Source organism: Macaca fascicularis, chromosome 3, assembly GCF_037993035.2.
Source record: "Macaca fascicularis isolate 582-1 chromosome 3, T2T-MFA8v1.1".
NCBI lineage: Eukaryota > Metazoa > Chordata > Mammalia > Primates > Cercopithecidae > Macaca > Macaca fascicularis.
The window spans coordinates 152,209,427-152,226,905 of NC_088377.1; the positions used below are offsets into that span (position 1 = coordinate 152,209,427).

Below are 17,479 nucleotides of genomic sequence, written 5' to 3' on the forward strand. Positions count from 1 at the left end.
AGAAGCCCTTGAGCTCAATAAAGGGTTTTTTCTTCTACTTGTTATTTTGAAAATCAGACCTATAAAAAATTTGAAAGTGTGGCACAAAAAACAGTTCCATCAAAAGTAAGCGTTTACATTTTGCTGCATTCATTTCTTCCTCATTTTATGTGTGTGTACATATATGTTACATGTACACAGCTACTTCTTCTAAACTGTTTGACAGTTGTTGACATCATACTAAATTTATCCCTGAATACTTTATCATATATCTCCTGAGAACTAAGACCATTTCATATATGAACATAATAGCATTATTATACACAAGATATTTAATGTAGATACAATATTACTTATTACAGAGTCCATATTCAAAATTTTCCGATTGTTTTAGTGATGTCTTTCATAGCCATTATTTTAAAAACTCAAGGTCTAATCAAGGGTCACAGATTGCATTTGATGCTCATTGTTTTGCTTCGATTTACATTTAATTTCTTTTAATCTGGAGTCCCGGCAAGTTGCCTTGTAAAATGTCCTATATCTGGAATTGCTTGATTTTTTTCCCTCATGACTAGAGTCAAGTTCCATAAAATCAGGAGGCACAAAATGTTGGTGCATCTCATTGTTATGAAGCAAGTTTGATCACTTAAGGCAATATTGACTAGATTTCTCCATCACAAATAAATCTTTTTCCTTCTGTAATGGAATAACTCTGTGATATATTTTATAATAATGTAAATATCCTATATGCCAGCTATATTTCATCTAATTGTTTTAACATTCATTGATGACCCTGCTGAATCACTTATTACATTAGGGATTACAAAAACAATGATTTTCCAAATGTATTCTTTCTTTTGCATTTATTAGTTGGCATTATTCTCTAAAAAAAAGTGCTTTCCCTCTCACCCTGCCTCTACTGTAATATCAAGAAGTCCTTTTTTAAGTCAAAATCTGTGACTACTTTTTATTTATCTGTTTGATGCTCAAATGTCTTAAGTTTGGCCAGTGGGAGCTCTATGTGTCCTTTGGAGACATCTCCATCTGTATTTTAGCTCTACCTTACTTTTTGACACTACTAGTTGTTACAGGCTTACCTTTTATCTTATACCTGTTCCACCTGAGATCAGACATTTCTTTAAAGTGCCTTGGTTTCTTTTAGCAAGGAATGCTATTTAGAAACCAAGATTTGGTACTAGGTGTGCTCAGTGCTCCTAGGGTATCAATATTCTATGCCATTTCAGGGAATACATATAAAAAATCCAATACCACAAGGTTCTCCCTCACCTTCTGCACTCCATATTTTATCTCCCTTCTTTCACAGTGATTATCCTGGCTCCCCACAACATTAACACATTTACTCATTTATACTTCCCTAAAATATACTCAAAATAGTTTCAAGGTGACTACATTACAACCATTACCAACAACAAATTTGCTGAGTACAAATTAAGATTTCTATGTAATTATTTTAGTCCTTAAAATATATCTCATTTTAAGGGTGTACTCATAGGCTGGAGTACAGTGGCACAATCTCGGCTTACTGCAAGCTCTGCCTCCCAGGTTCACACCATTCTCCTGCCTCAGCCTCCTGAGTAGTTGTGACTACAGGCACCTGCCACCACACCCAGCTAATATTTTGTATTTTTAGTAGAGAGGGGGTTTCACTGTGTTAGCCAGGACAGTCTCGATCTCCTGACCTAGTGATCCGCCTGCCTCGGCCTCGGCCTCCCAAAGTGCTGGGATTACAGGCATGAGCCACTGTGCCTGGCCTGGAATAAATTCTTTATTTTCTCCCCCATATAGTTATGTTACCATTTGATATAGAGTTAGGCTCATTTGTTTCTATTTATATTCAATTTTAGAGTTTGCTTTTATTACCCATTTTTGATTCCATTTTATTTTCGAATATATAAAAATTTACATCATTCAAAAGTTAAGATTATTTTTTAAAGATGTGGTAGGCAGAATGATGCCTCCTCTGCCACTGTCCTGGCAAAAGATGTCCACATCTTAATTGCCAGAAGCTGTGAATATGTTAGAGAATAAAGAAGAATTAAGAGTGCTAACCAGTTGACCTTAAGATAACAAGAATATTCTCTATTATTTTATGGACCTGAATGTAATCACAAGGGTACTAAACAGTGAAAGCAAGAGGCAGAAGGGTCAGATTCAAAGAGATTTGAAAATGTGGTGCTGCTAGCTTTGAAGTTGGAGAAAAGGACCATGAGCCAAGGAATGCAGGCAGCCTCTTGAAGCTAGAGAAAGGAAGGAGATGAATTATCCTCTAGAACTTTCAGAAGGAATGCAGCCCAGTTGACACCTTAACTTTAGCCCAATGAGACCCATATTGGACTTATGACCTCCAGAACTGTAAAATAGTAAATTTGTGTTGTTGTAAGGATCTACATTTATGGGAATTTATTCTATCAGCAATAGGAAACTAAAACAAAAAGTATACAAAGAGAAATCCCATTCCCATCTTCCACCCATCCCCAATAGGTAACTAATTTTATTAGTTTCCGGTTTGCTGTTTCTGTTTCCTTTTTGAAGAGGAAAAAAAGCAAATAAGCATACATACGTGTTCCTTTTTCCCTTTTAGACTTATACCAAAGGTAACATGCTGTATTCTCTTTTGCACCTTGCTTTTATTTTCAACAATATATCCTGGAAGCTACCTCTATCACTTCATAGAAATGAAGTCTGTGTTTTTTTGAAGTCTCCTCACCCCATCTAACCCTAGTGATTCTGCTGATTACTCAATTGGGGAACCTAAATCTGTAGTTTCCACTTTGTTTCACATCCTGAAAAGGTAAACCTAATCAGCTTTAAAGAATCCCTTGAATGTATTCCAGAACATCCTAAATAACCATTCCAACTACGTTAACTTCCAGGAAATACTTCCCTAGATCTAAATGATCTGTCATATTGCAGTTTTTATCCAGTTTTGTTCTTATCTGAGCTCAGCAGAGTTGGAAAACAGCTGGTCTCCATCTCTTTTACAATAACCCTTTTTAAAATTTGATAGCTGCTACTCAGATGTACCTCAAGCCTTTATTTGCTTTTCAAGATGTTTAACTTTTTTTTCATAAGGGTGACTTGCCAGTCTTCTAACTTGGCTGAACTCTTGCCAATATATCTGCTTGCTTGCTTAGCTTTGGACTCAGTTTTGGGCATAGTGATTCAATTTTTTTAACACTCATTTTACCAAAACCAGTCTTAGAATTCTTTTATTTTAAACATTCATTAAAGCTACTAATCTTGCTTCCTGAAAAAAAAAATTCATCTTCACAATGATGAATGATGAGGATTCTATCAGATAACATCAATATTCCTTCAAAACATGGTATGGAATGCAAAATTTAGGGTTTCTTTTTTTAATACTGAGAATAATAGAGAGAGAGAGAGCCTATTCATCCTCCATAGTGTCTTGTCACGGATCTTCATTTTTAAAAATTGATATATCTACAGGCAGGCAAAGAGTATAGTGAATATAGAAGGAGATAAAAATCCAGAAATATATGAACTTTGTAAAAATTAAAAGTTATCCTTCAGGTACAGTTTTGGCTTGCATACTGGTTGTATCAGGTAGGTTCTCCAGAGAAACTGAACCAACAGGATGTGTGTGTACATATATATATATGTGTGTATATATATATATATATATAGAGAGAGAGAGAGAGAGAGAGAGAGATAGATTTATTTTTAAGGAATTAGCACATGTGATTGTGGAGGCTTGGCAAGTCCAAAATCTGACAAGGGAGGTCAGCCGACTGGAGACCCAGGAAAAAGTTGCAGTTCGAGTCCAAAGGCAGACTGCTTGTGAACCAGGAAGAGTCAATGTTGCAGGTGAGGTCTGAAGACGATCTGCTGGCATGTTCCTTCTTACTCAGGGGAAGTCATCCTGTTGTTCTATTCAGGCCTTCAACTGATTGAAAGAGGCTTACCCACATTACAGAGAGTAACCTGCTTTATTCAAAGTCAATCAATTTAAATGTAAATCTCATTCAAAAGCACCCTCACAGAAACATCCAGAATAATGTTTGACCAAAGATCTGGGCACACTGGCTCAGCCAACCTGACACATAAAATTCACCATCACACCTGACAAATACAATCCCCCTGCTCTTTGCTTACTCAGTGTTACACTCAGTGCTTACTCTATGCAGGGCAGTGTTCTGAATGACTTACACATACTGACTCATTTAATGCTCACAATAACCCATGGGGTAAGTACTATTACTGCCTCTATTTCATAGTCGAGGTAGTCTAGGTGCAGCAATGCATTTTTTTGAGTCCAGACTCAAATACATAAACTCTGTTTCTAGAAGCTTTCTATCAGGATCACCATATCATTTATCATCCAAATGAAACACTTCTGGCAGTCCAAGGGGGTGCTAGTTTAATTAAGTCAGGACAATCAAAATAAATCAGGACTGTCCTTGACAAATCAGAATATAGTTGCCCTAATATAGTTGCTTCTCAATACGGCTAGGTCCCACATTCTTTCCTGAAAAAATAGACTCATCACAAGTAAGTGTACATTGTTATGTGCTAAATTGTGTTACCTCAAATTTATATGTTGAAGTCCTAACTCGTAATACCTCAGAATGTGACTGTATTTGGATACAGAAACTTTAAAGGGATGACTAAGTAAAAATGAGGCCAGAAGGCAACTGGATTAGTGATCATATGAGAAGAGGAGATTATGACACATAGAGAAACACCAGAAGCACATGTGAACACAGAGAAGTTCATGTGAGAACATAGTAAGAAGGTGGCCATCAACAGTCAAGGAGGGGGACTGTAGAAAAAACCAAACATACTGAACCCTTGATCTTGGATTTCTAGTTCCAGAATTGTCAGAAAATAAATTTATGTTGTTTAAGCCACACAGTCTGTGGTATTTTGTTATGAGAGCCCTAGCAAGCTAATATACACATGAATTAAAATAACACTGTGCAGCCGGGTGCATTGGCTCACGCCTATTATCCCAGCACTGTGGGAGGCCGAGGTGGGAAGATCACCTCAGGTCAGGAGTTCGAGACCAGCCTGGTCAACATGGCAAAACCCCATCTCTATTAAAAATACAAACATTAGACAGATGCAGTGGCACCTGCCTGTAATCCCAGCTACCCGCGAGGCCGAGGCAGAAGAATCGCTTGAACCCTGGAGTCAGAGGTTGCAGTGAGCCGAGATCACGCCACTGCACTCCAGCTTCAGTGACAGAGGGAGATTCTGTCTTAAAAACAAACAAACAAACAAAAAAACAAACAAAAAAAACACTGCTAGAAGTCAGGTCCATGAAATGTCCTAATACTTACTCCTCAAAATAGGGGAACAAAGAAATATGTTGAGAGAAAAGCAAAACAATTTTTGCTTTAAAGAAAAAGAGAGATGATTAAGTATATATAACTCTTCCAATAAGTTAAATACTTTGAACAACTAACCTAACATCTTGTTGGAACTTGATTCTCCCCTCTCCTTACTTATTTGTGTCCCATGTGTAACTGTGTCTCCTTCAATGTATTCACATTTTTCAGGTATAAGAAAGTTACTTTTACAGTAAATTTCAAAACACAATAGCAAAAGCATATTAAATGAACCCTGAAAACCTTGAGCAGATCATTGCATTTGTAATATGTACTGAATGTGAAGATAAGTCCCCTACATGTCTTAATAGAACTCTTGTAATAACTGTTGCCCCTATGGTAGAGTGGGAGGACACTGAGCCCACAGATTGGGAATTTGTAATCTAGAACAGTAGTCACCAAACTGTTTTGATTATGCATCAGCAAAAAATTTGAGGATTCATCCCTATTATTTATGTTAAAATTACATACATACTATTAACAATCCATAAAATCAAATGTTAATATGGCTTAGATTCTTATTTTAGATACAAATAGAAGTTCTGATATTTCTTTCTTGCCTCCCATGGAACATTGTATTCACTACTTGAATATTCCTGCTTCCCACTTTAGCAATCTCTGTTTTAGGAAACACCAAAATTACTGGCTGGAAAGTGATCAGGGATATCAGTCAATGGGTTGTTTCACCCACACAATGCCAATGAACCACATGGACTAAATTTGCACTGAATTGCCTGTCTTTGATTGAGTTGGCTCCACTGAGAAGTTATTTTGGCATCTGGTAGACACAGTCTTCATGAGCCCAGCCTTTCCTTCAGATGCCAGGGGGACAGGTGTTCCCTCCCCTCCCTTTCCACAAACCTATAGTCTACAGAACACTCTTTCATTTCTTGGCTTCAGGTAGTTTCACCCTCTCTTGAGGGAAAGGCTTGCAAGGACATGATAAGGACAAGCAAATGCAAAAGAGCCTTGAGTTGGGATAGAGGAAAAAACACAGGAAAGAAAATAAGGAAGAACAAGACCAGTAGTGGGAGGAAAGACATTTTTAAAAAGATGTTCAGGCACTTCTACTATGTGAGGGGCCCTCACCAGACACTGAATTTGCTAGCCCCTTAATCTTGGATTTACTAACCTCCAGAACCGTGAGCAATACATTTCTGTTTACATGCTTAAAAAAAAGAAAGATGTTCAGAACTTGTATTGGTCTATTCTCAAGCTGCTAATAACTAATAAAGACATACCCAAGACTGGGTAATTTATAAAGAGGTTTTATTGACTCACAGTTACTGTGAGGAAACTTACAATCATAGCAGAAGGGGAAGCAAACATGTCCTTCTTCACATGATGGCAGCAAGCAGAAGTGCTGAGCAAAAGGGGGAAAAGCCCTTTATAAAACCATCAGATATCATGAGACTCACTCACGATCACAACAACAACATGAGGGTAACTGACCCCATGATTCAATTACCTCCTACCAGGTCCCTTCCATGACATGTGGGGATTGTGGGAATTACAATTCAAGATGAGATTTAAGTGGGGACACAGCCAAACCATATCATTCCACACCCAGCCCCTCCCAAATCTCATGTCCTCTCATTTCAAGACACAGTCATGTCTTTGCAACAGTCCCCCAAAGTCATAACTCATTCCACCATTAACCCAAAAGTCTAAGCCCAAAGTCTCATCTGAGACAAGGCAAGTCCCTTTTGCCAAGAGCCTGTAAAATCATAAGCAAGTTAGTTACACCCTAGATACAATGAGGGTACGGGCATTGGGTAAACACACTCATTCCAACGGGAGAAATTGGTGAATACAAAGGGACTACAGGCCCCATGCAAGTCTGAAATCCAGTAGGGTAGTCATTAAACCTTAAAGTTCCAAAATGATTCTCCTTTGACTCCATGTCTCATATCCAGGTCATGCTGATGCAAGAGGTGAGCTCCAATGGCCTTGGGCAGCTCTGTCCCTGTGGCTTTGCAGGGAACACCTCCCCTTCTGGCTGCTTTCATGGGGTGGTATTGACTGTCTGCAGCTTTTCCAGGTGCACGATGCAAGCTATCAGTGGATCTACCATTTTGGGGTCTGGAGGACGGTGGCCCTCTTCTCACAGTTCCATTAGGCAGTGCACCAGTGGGGACTCTGTGAGGGCTCCAACCCCACATTTCCCTTCCACACTGCCCTAGCAGAGGTTCTTCATGAGAGCTCCCCATCTGCAGCAGACTTCTTCCTGGACATCCAGGTATTTCCATATATCCTCTGAAGTCTAGATGGAGGTTTCCAAACCTCAGTTCTTGACTTCTATGCACCTGCAAGCCCAACCACATGGTAGCTGCCAAGGCTTGGGGCTCCCTCCGAAGCAATGCTGTGCCTTGGCCCCTTTTAGGCACAGCTGAAGCCAAAACAGCTGGGACTCAGGGCACCATGTCCTGAGGCTGCTTAGAGCAGGTGGGCACTGGGCCCAACCCATGAAACCATTTTTCCCTCCTAGGCCTCCAGGCCTGTGATGGGAGGGACTGCCATGATGGTCTCTGACATGCCCTGGAGACATTTTCTTCATTGTTTTGGCAATTAACATTGGGCTTCTTATTACTTATGCAAATTTCTGCAGCTGGGTTGAATTTCTCCCAAGAAAATGAGTTTTTCTTTTCTACCACATCTTCAGGCTGCAAGTGTTCCAAACTTTATATTCTGTCACCTCTTGTATGCTTTGCTGCTTAGAAATTTCTTCCAGCAGATACCCTAAATCATCTCTCTCAAGTTTAAAGTTCCACAGATCTCTAGGACAGGGGTAAAATGCCACCAGTCTCTTTGCTAAAGCATAACAAAAGTCATCTTTGCTCCAGTTCCCAACAAGTTCCTCATCTCCATCTGAGACCACCTCAGCCTAGATTTTATTGTCCATGTCACTAACAGTATTTTGCTCAAAGCTATTAAACAAGTCTTTAGGAAGTTCCAAACTTTCCCATATCTTCCTGTCTTCTGAGCCCTCCAAGTCTCTATGAAGTTCTAAACTTTCTCACACTTTTCTGTCTTTTTCTGAGCCCTCCAAACTGTTCCAACCTCTGCCTGTTACCTAGTTCCAAAGTTGCTTCTAGTTTTTGGGGTATCTTTAAGCAGAAAACCACTCCCAGTATCAACTTACTGTATTAGTCCATTCTCATGCCGCAAATAAAGACCTACTGGAGACTGTGTAATTTATAAAGGATAGAGGTTTAATTGAATCACAGTTCAGCATGACTGGAGAGGCCTCAGGAAACTTACAATCATGGCAGAAGGGGAAGCAAGCATGTCCTTCTTCACATGGTGACAGCAAGGAGAAATGTCAAGCAAAAGGGGGAAAGCCCCTTATAAAACCACCAGATCTCATGAGAACTCAGTCACTATCATGAGAACAGCATGAGGGAAACCACCTCCATGATTCAAATACCTCCCACCAGGTCCCTCCCATGACACATGGGGATTATGAGAACTATAATTCAAGATATGATTTGGGTGGGGACACAGCCAAACCATGTCAGAACTAGAGCCAGGGTCAGAAGATGATCAATGTGAGGTGTGAGGAATGAGGTGAAGCACAAAACTTTTAAATCCATTTGATTAAAATATTTTGTATGCAGGAAAAACAATCTGCACTTTTAGCAAACAAAATATTTTGATGAATTTACTTAGCAGCGTAAGAAGAGAGAGAAATTTCCAAATAAACAAAGCAGCAGTCAGATGATATTTATTCTACAATATTAAATTACCTATAATTATGTTCGAAAGTCAAAACAAACTGAAACAATATCCAAAATTTGAAATGTTGTTCTAACATAAATACTGATTTCTTAATGCTTAAAGAAATGTCAGCTCTCCAATCTGACATCAAAGGTCCTTCACAGTCACATCCTTCCAAACTCATCTTCATGATTTCTCAGTACAAGTACTCTACTCTCAGGGCCTCTCCAGAGCACCCACAACAGGACATACCATATCTATCTGCCTGCTTCTGATTGTCCTTTCAGTTTGTAATCCTCTTCCTTAGATCCCTGGATCCCTCTTGCAAGACCCAATTCAGTCCCGACTCTTCCATCCCAGCCACTCCAATTCATATCCATTTGTTCCTGACCAAGGAATCGAAGCCTGGTGTAGTGTCTCCCCAATATCCAGTTCTTCCCAATATGAAGATCAATATATTTGAGTTAAATATATTTTTTATAAAGTAGCACATCTCTTATCTTCTTGACCTCCCACCTTTGGATCCAGAGGATTATACAGCTATCATCCAGTGTTTTCTCTCAGCATGTATAAGGCTAGTGGTGAGTATAAGGCTAGTGAGGTATCATTAAAAGTGGTGATCCCTTTTGGACCATAACTTATCTGCCAGTGATCCCTACCTTCAGGTCCTTGTTTAAAGGGAAAACCAATGGTTCGGGCCCCAACTTAATTCAAATGAACAAAATGAGCACAGTAGTGGCTACATCCTTTATTAGGCTCAAAAAAAACAGGCTCAGTTCTCCCAGTTTTTCTCTCCCTAAATGCACCCGTATTTCATCAAAGGCAGAACCCACTCCTCCTGGGCTTCTTACTACCAGGTTGTCACATCCGAAAACCAATTTTCTTCTCACGGGTTTTTTTTTTTTTTTTTTTTGAGACGGAGTCTCGCTCTGTAGCCCAGGCTGGAGTGCAGTGGCCGGATCTCAGCTCACTGCAAGCTCCGCCTCCCGGGTTCACGCCATTCTCCGGCCTCAGCCTCCCGAGTAGCTGGGACTACAGGCGCCCGCCACCTCGCCCGGCTATTTTTTGTATTTCTTAGTAGAGACGGGGTTTCACCGTGTTAGCCAGGATGGTCTCGATCTCCTGACCTCGTGATCCGCCCATCTCGGCCTCCCAAAGTGCTGGGATTACAGGCTTGAGCCACCGCGCCCGGCCTGGTTTTGTTATTTCTAAGTCTTCTTAATGAGATTTTGAAAACATTATTATTGGGTTAATAAATGTTTCTTGCTTAAAGGAACAAAATTTAATAATATAAGAACCAAAACATTCATGTGGCTAGGTCAGCAATGACCAATACAAAGTAATTTACTTTCTTATCATAGTACTTACAGCTTTAAAATAGGTTTTAAATAAAACTTACAGTTTTAAAACAAATTTAGTACCTCATCAAAATAAGATAATCACAAATGAAGCTTTAAGAAATTCCCTAAGCATAGTGTGACCATGCAATTTATTACCCAAATTAGGACATTTAAGAGTGAAGGGGGTTATTAATAATTAAACTGGGACAGTAGGTGTAAACCAAGGTGGCTCTAGGATATACAGTCATCCTCCTTATGTGTCATCCCATTATTTTGACAAGTGAACATTTATTGACTATTGCTATACTCTGAGGGCCTTACATATATAACCTCTCTTACTACTAAAGTTAAACCTGCAGTATAGATATTACTAATTGCATTTTGCAAAAAAAAAAAAAAAACAAAAGCTCAGAATTACTAAGTAACATGCTGATGGCTGTAAGGCTAGTAAATGATAGAAGCAAGATCTGAAATAGGCATGATTCAAAATTCATGCTCCTCCCATCTATAAGGTACTGCTTCTTCTGTGATGTTATGTAATAATTTATGTTTCCATCACTATAGCAAGGGTCAGCAAACATTTTCTCTAAAGGGTCAGAGAGTAAATAGTTTAGGCTTACAGGCCATATGAGCTCTGTTGAAACTACTCAACTCTGTACCTGCAGCACAAAACAGGCATGGACAATATGTAAGTGAATATAACATTTGTTCCAATGAAACTTGATTTACAAAAACAGGCAACAAGCTGTATTTGGCCTGAGGGCCATTGTTCACCAACCCCTGATTTTTACTCTAGACCCTATAACGTCTTTGATGGGACAGGCAGGGTTCTAGCTCACCTTTTCTATATTATAAATTAGCACGGTGTTTTGAACAAGATTGGGAACTACCTGTCAGCAATAAGTATTTACTGAATGCGTGAATTAAGGAGGAAAGCTTGTTTGTAAATGCTGTATTTTATTATCTGGGCATCAAGGAAATTCCTTAACCTACATTAATGGAAACACCCATAGTTCTTTAGAAAACAGTATTAAGTAACAGGAGGGCTTCCATAATCACTGATGATATACCACAATAGACTGACAGCAATCTATCCCTACAAAGAACTGTGAGACAGTCTCAAACGTGTTTTTAAAAGGTAGAATATGGAATTCCCTAGTACACTTCCTGGTACTGCACTGACAACATGCCCCAATTCTTTCTGGATTTTGCCCTTATAGTCACTGCTGAGACCAGGGCTGTGAGTGTCAAAGAGAGAGCAAGGTCACTAACAAGAAGCACAGGACTTCACTTGCAGCTTCTACTGTGATGTCATGCATTCAACATGATGCCACAAGTGCAGGCGGATGTCCTCACTGTACAGAGACACTGCTTTCCTGATCCCACCTCTCTGGTCACCAGTTTTTGCTCATGTAAACATTACACATGAACAATAACAACCATAATAAAGGCACAACTTTAAAAGCAATCTAAGAGACTAAGAGAAAGTGAGAACAACAAAATGATTCCTTTAATAGCATAACATTGAGATTTCTTGTGGATACTAGCAAAGCAGATGCATGGTTTAAGTAAATCAAACAGAATTAGAAATAAAGGCATGCAAGACCAAATGTCACATAAAAAAATGAGCAATTGCACTGTTAAAAATGATCAAAAAGATACTTTTTAAAAAGACTAAAGCATATCAATCATGCTACCTACTTTATTTTTAAACATGGATTAACATATCCATACTTGAATTTTTTCACCAACATTTTTGGATACAGGAGACTAGGTTCATACAGAGAACAGTATTAGCCTATTATCCACTCACACATTCCCACGATGCTTATCTACACAGCATACAGAACAGATAAACACAACTCCTAATAAACAAAGGCATGCACACAGAATGCTTCCATTCCACATAAGCACTGACTGATATGCACTCAAAGACAACCTGATAAGAGCAAAGCTTTGGTTGTTTAGGTGAATGAGGTATGTGAATATCATGTGCCAAAGTTATGCTGAAGGCAAACAAGAAGAGCCTCAAAACTCCTAAGCTCTAAGCTTTGGTGAGCCAAAAAGGATAAAAGAAAAAAAAAATACAGATAGAAAGCAATGGAGGAGTGGAGAAGGGAGGCTCTGGAAAAAATGGATAGATAGGTTAGTACAGGGAGGAAGTAGCAGCAGATAAAGTAAAAGGCACAGAGTCAGGGGTGGCACAATGGGTGACCTTTCTTTGTGGGAAATGAGCTACTGAGATTGCCCCCTCTGGTATCACCATCCTGCGAGACCCTAGCAGTAGTGATAGTTCTGGAAGCATGTCACTGTGCAGAAAGAGCCAGCATCATTTTCTTCCTCCTCCTTGAACTCAGAAGAGTAATGGCCCTTGCACCTAGGAATATTTCCTGTAGAAAAGAACTCTTTCCTTCCTGAAGATATAATACAGGTCCACAGACCTTACTAGCAATTCTAAAATCAAAAGAGTTCCAAAAATATGAAGTTTTTTGTAACCTTCTGGTAGCAAAATCTGACCTGACTTGAGCTGCTATAAAATTATAGTCTATTTATCCCATAGAGTATGCCAATTCATACTTCTGGCTGCAGAAATATTAATGTGCTTGATTCTAGAAGCCGCCTCAGTCTCTGCTGGGGGTATTATGTTACATATGTGGCATAGACATAGTTTAAATATGCTGTTTATAGATACTGATATCACCTTTCCAACAGCTGAAAAGTCTGAATTCTGTAGTATAAGTTTCCTAGTTTCAGATGCGATATTAACATCTTTAAATATAAGCAAAGGTGAATATGTACCAAAGATAATAAATGTAATCAGAGATATAGGCTCAATCCTAGGTGGGATTGGCACCCTACTAGATGCTGGAAATATACAGAAGGTAATAAACATGATCCCTGTCACTTAGGACCTCATGATCTGGTGGGAAAGACAGATGTTTAAACAAAGTTTTGAACTACAACCTGGCATGCTAGGCATACAAAGGAGCCAAGTACCCTGAGAGTAGAGGTTGTGGCCAAGCCTTGAAAAGGCTCCACTGAGCAGATTCATCTAAGTTAGCTCTAAAGGATACTGCTGACTTCACTCCCCTAAGGACAGATCTTCACTTATGACATCCATTTCCAGATTTTTATCTAGAACATTCTCCTAATCTTTCATTAATTTCAAAGGTGAGATAATGTGATAGGTTTATACAATGTAATATTTTGCAATTTAAAAGCAAGACCCTATGGTTTGGAAGACATTCAAAATGAGACTCTCTATTTCAAAGGCCTCATTCTAGGACAAGTGTTTTCCTTCATTACCAACAATTTTAACTTTAATCATTTCAAAGCAATTTTCCTGTTCAAGACTTAGCTTTAATCAGAATGCATTTTCAGGTCACTTCATAGCCTCTTCATGCTTCTCTCTAGATAACTACAGAATCATGCATAATCATTCTAGTCCCCCCAAGACACCCTCAGTAAGTAGTCAGTTCAACATTTTATGCAAAAATAGATACAAAACAGGCCTCTGGGGGTATCTCCAGCTAATTTTCATGAATTAATTTCCCAGGATTGATGTTTATGCACCAGTCTCTTTATCACATAATCAAATCACTGGAGTTGAAGTGGTCTAACTCCTTATTTTGCAGCTTGATTAAGCAGGTGATGAAATATTTGAATATAATTTGGATAGTTAACAGCTCACACTATTCACAATAATCCAAGGTGGATGGATGACATTACTGACCGATGTCTCATTGTTTTCTCGTTTTCTTTCCAGTAGTTGATGTCCCACATGTTATTTTTATGTTGGAGATAAAACAGTTCATATAAATACATGAGTGGAGAGGTGTGAAAGGCTTTAATATTGATGATGTTGTTTTAAACCACATTTAGACCAACTAGGCAGGCAGCCACCGAGACAGACTAGACTGCCATTGGTTAAGAGAGGATTTGGGATGACAAGGTGTCTGATACCCACTGCCAATCCCGCTGCTGTGGTGAACGCGGCCATTCCTCTGCTGGGGTTACCTCTGTTCATCTGGGTGGCTATTTTGCTTCCGCTCTCTATCTAAACATCTCCCTCTACTTCCCTTCCCTCTTTGTGTCTGCTTTCAAAATAAAAGGGGAGAGGCTTGGAAAATAAACAACCAGAAATGAAAGAAGATAAATAAAAGTAACAACTACAAAGACCAAGATAGTCGCTGTGACTAGCACCACATCCGGTGCCACATGAAGAAGACAACAGGCTAACTCACACAGCTCTCATATGAGAGGAAACTTCATATTTTTAAAGAGAGACTAACTTTTCCTCTGATTTAATTTTTGCAACACATTTCTAACATAGGGACTAGTACAGGACACTCTAAGTATCATAACGAACAATATTCACACATTAGGTTGCCCCAAAAAAGGCAGAAACAGAGTTCAAGTTGCTGGCAATCTGGTGAATATTATTTTGCATGAGACTAAGGTGACTTGGTCTTATATGTAATCTTCTAGACACCTAATTTATTCCAATGATGAGAACTTAGATTATGTGGAGGCTTAGATAGGTAGATTGCCCTTACAATTATTTTTCTCAACTGTGTTTTTCATATATAATATCTGTTTTGTTTATGGCCAGAGAGAATTCCTGATTCCAAACTATTGCTACATGTCTGCAAGTGAATGATGAGCCAGATGAGTGAGCCGCCCCACTCTGCCTGTCTCCTCACCCTAAAATGACACTTTGAGTGGTCAGAGCTATAACTGCAGTTCTTACTTTACACCAGAAAATCCAGAAAATTGTGTTGTTGAAGACAAAATAAAGCATAATAAAAGGTAATGGAAAAAGTGGTCTAAATCCGAGAAAAACTGACTTCTCAGGAAGAAACAGATCTAGCATGTGCTTGAAGTTTTAAGTGTGCACATGGTGAAGCAGGGTTTACCTCACTGAGATCATTACAGGTGTGGGCATGGCACAATTGGCAACACCAGTCTTAATGATGGCTGCATGTCTGTCCATGTGTCTGTGAAAATAAATGTCTTCTTCTATTGCCTACTCCTCCAGGAAAATGATCCAGATATTCCTTTTCTCCACTCCCAGCAGTTAGGTGGAAGCACCTGTCCTGGGCCCAGCCAATCAGATGCCCACATCTAGGATCATGAACATGGAGGGAGTAATGTGAAGACATAGAAGCAGAGATTACTGGCAGAGACATGAGTGCCAGAAAGTGTCCAGAAACACCAAATGCCATCCTCCCTGCGTTGTTCCTGTGGAGTGGCATAGGGGTGTGCTGTGTTGCTAGCTGTGAAATTCCCAAGCCTAGTTTTCATTGCAATTTTTCTGTAAGCTAGCCAATATTCTTCTAATGACATCTTGTCTGCTAAAATTAGTAAGGATTTAAAAAACAAAACAAAACAAAACAAAACAAAACTGAGAATGGGTTTGGGTTGTTTGAAACTGAGATGCCAGATTGGTAGGCTGATGTGGAAATACTGCTGAAAGAATAATGTTTATAAGGAGATTAGAAATTAACTCTAATTCCCAGTTCCACGGGTGGGAAAACTGAGGCCCAGAAATGCTACCCAGAGTCACTCAGTTAGCTAGAGATGGGACTTCAAAACCTATTTCTGGCTCTTAATTTGAAGCCCTTTTCACTATACCGATCAGTGAAATGAGGAAAGAACCCTAGAAATTGTAATGTTTGTTAAGGGACCCGCATCCACGCTTTCTATGCCTGCTTTTACTCTAGGGAAAAGTGAGGTCTTTCATTTTCTGCAGGAAAAAAAAAAAACAAAAAAACAAAAAAACACCACTGCACATGAAGGTTTGTACACAGCCATGCCACTCTGTTTGGGAATTGTTCTGATTTGTAGCAGCAGGGCATGTTACAAGCCACTGGGCTGTAAGGAACACTTGCTGAGGGCAACAAGAAAACTAGTGATTATTACAGCAACTTTACATCAATGGGCATAAAAGGCCCTGAAACATAAAGAAATGTGGTAAGATTCCTTTTACTCAACACAACAGATATGCACAGGCCTACTACATGCAAAGCACACAGCAAGGTGTTCTATTTCATAAATGTACCAAGCTGTGTGAGACATAGAATCAGGCCTTAAAAGGCTATAATTCACCGAAGAGGACAGTTGTCATAAGCTTGACCCATGCAATGTGTTTGGCAGAAGTGGAGAAGAGGTTGTAGGAACTGAGAGCAATCTAGTGAGTAATTCGAGCCATTGAAGGATCAGGAAGAGAGACAGGTTCTCACTGGGGAAATGACCTCTGACTGCGATCTGAAGGAAAAAAAAAATGGCAAGAGAGTGGTCAGCAAGAGAATAGTCAGGACTTTTTTGCAATGTTGCTGACAAAAGATATGGCCATGCATAGGAAAAGAAGAAAGAAAAATACTTTGAGATTGAAATCCAACTTCCCTAGTTTGGCATCCAGGCCCTTCATAAATGTTCCTCCGTTTCGTTTCCTTTCTCAGCACTCATCAGCTTGTAGCCTGAATCACTCTTATGCCTCCTTGAAAACACTCAATCTCTCACAGCACACTCTGATCCCTCACAGCTCTGGACATTTGTACATACTGTTGTTTCTGCCTCCCAGAAGGCTTTCTCTTGCTCTTTACCTAGATAACTCCTCTTCATCGTTCCAGACAGTGCCTACATGCCACCTCCTTCTGGAAGGCTTCCATGACCTCTTCTCAGTTTCAGCAGCTTGTGACTAATTCAAACTAGTAATTATCACACTGGGCAGTGATGATCTATTTAGTTCTTTCTCTCTTACTAGGTGTGAGCTTCTTGAAGCAGGTACTGCCTCATATTCCAAAGACATGATATAAAAGTAGAAAGAAGCTCAAAAAATGTTTGTCAATTGATTAAATGAAAAAATGAAACTGCAGAAAATGCAGATGTAGATTAGACACAACTCAGCAACTGATTGGATATTGGAGCTGAGAAAAGAACAAGGTAGGGAGATGACCATTATTTCTCACCTGCCTGGAAAGATGATAATGCCATTAACAGTTGCGGGATCACAGTACAAGGAGCAGATTTGGGAAATGATGTATTCAGTTTTGTATTACTGAATCTGAG

General features: G+C 39.4%; 1 protein-coding gene across 12 annotated transcripts in view; it reads right to left on the bottom strand.

The window, feature by feature from the left end:
• Positions 1-17,479, bottom strand: part of IMMP2L (inner mitochondrial membrane peptidase subunit 2) — an 872,645-nt gene that overhangs the window by 2,061 nt on the left and 853,105 nt on the right. The gene's annotated exons all lie outside the window — the stretch shown is intronic.